We start from the raw sequence: 1921 nt of genomic DNA on the forward strand, positions 1-1921 counted from the left end.
ATCCTACTTCATTCTTGTTTTTTTAAATTTTTTATGTTCTTGTTTGTGTTGATTTTTTTATAATATTTCGTATTTTCGTTGGTTGTTCGGAGTCCTACTTCATCTTGTTTTTTTTTAAATTTTTTATGTTCTTGTTTGTGTTGATTTTTTTAATAATATTTATAGTATTTCTTTAGTTGCAATTGTGATACTTGTTGATTTTACACAAACAATAATTTTCTTTATTATTATTATCATTGTTATAACATTTATGAGAGACAGCATTGAATAGACATGCTGAAGGAATATCAACTATACTGATGACAAGTGAAACTAATACTAGTCTTGACACAAGTCCTTGTTCAAGAATCTGTGAGCTAAGAGTGTCCATCTTCTCTGCTATTCCTGTTCTTCCAGGCTGTTGTCAAGTTCATAATTATCATTGCATATCATAAGTCATAACATTAATTAATTGTTTGTTTTTTTTAAATAAAATAAAATAACACACTTGATAAAACAGTAACATGTAAAACCAATACCTTCTTTTAGCTGGAAACCTCCACTAAAGTATTGCAGTAACTGCCAGTAAGTTGATTCCAAGCATAGCTTGGTAAAAAATAAATTGCTTCTTCCAGAGCTGCAGATCTGCATCTGAGCATGCGCGACCACACCCAAATTTTGGAGCACATGGCAAGCTTCTTTAATTAACAAAATGGCGGCATGTAGCTAAGATGGCTCGATCCAGCAGTCACAGTATCACTTTTTCCTTACTTGAAGAATGAAGCTGATGGGACATGGACCTGCGCATAGACTGTTGGAGTAGATTGGTGTAAGAATTATTCTTGTAGCACCAACTGATACTGAGATACACACCGACAACTGGATTGACAGGACTTGATTATGAAGATGATGATGATGAAGATGAAAAAAGGTGGCTGAACAAAACGGCCGGTTCGCCGATTTTTGACTTTTCGCTTAGACAAGGTCTAGAGCCACGCTAGTGGTACCATTGGAGTCCTCTGGTCAAGATAAGGTCCTCTAAGAAGTCTGGTAAGCATAGGAGCTCGTTTTCCCGGTATAGCAAGGCTGCAAAAGTCGTGGCAGCCATTTTGTTTGGGGGTGAATCCTACTTAGTAACGCTACCGCGTTACTAATAGTACAGGGATTTTGGTCAAATTTCGTCAAAAATGAAAAGTAGAGAATTCTCCGTTTTTAAATTTTCTCCTGATACATATACATGTTTTTGTGTTGCGTAGCAAGTTGGAGCTAATTCCAATCAAATTCAAAATTTTTACGAAATTTTAAAGTTGCTAAAAATCAGCCCAAAGTCCCTGTACTATATAGTACAGGATCCTTGATCAATTTTCATCAAAAATTACGTATACATGTACATGTACATACAAAGAATCCCTTCCCTCTTTCTCTTACCGTCCACAATACAAAGGTTAGGGTCTTTATTTTGACTTGAGGAGTAGCCCAGAGCAGCTGAGGTTAGGAGACTAGGGAGGACTGGAGCAGCATTAGGAGGGAAGAGAGGAAGGGGAGGGGTCAACGCCTACACAACAAATAAAAATAATAATAAATAAAATATGAATTGAAAAGGTTTGATCAGAATTACAAAATAATTAAAATACATGTACATATTGTCTACTAACTTATTACAACTACAATGTATTAGCAACTAAGGCCAGTTATTTATAAGCAACCTTTACTATTATTATATTATTTAAATAAATAAATGATTATACATTCATAATTAAAGACACTTTTACCAATGTAAAGCTAATACATTTAAGTACCCATTATATACATTAACTAAATCTGCCTTTTACTAGTTAATTATTATACTAATTACTAGGGGCTTACCCATCCCACCCTCAGGAACTGTCCCCCCAGATCAAACAGGTTCATTGATGAGATGGCATCAGCTGCACTTTTATGA

This window comes from Amphimedon queenslandica, unplaced genomic scaffold (assembly GCF_000090795.2).
Source record: "Amphimedon queenslandica unplaced genomic scaffold, v1.1 AMPQUscaffold_12684, whole genome shotgun sequence".
NCBI classification, from domain to species: domain Eukaryota; kingdom Metazoa; phylum Porifera; class Demospongiae; order Haplosclerida; family Niphatidae; genus Amphimedon; species Amphimedon queenslandica.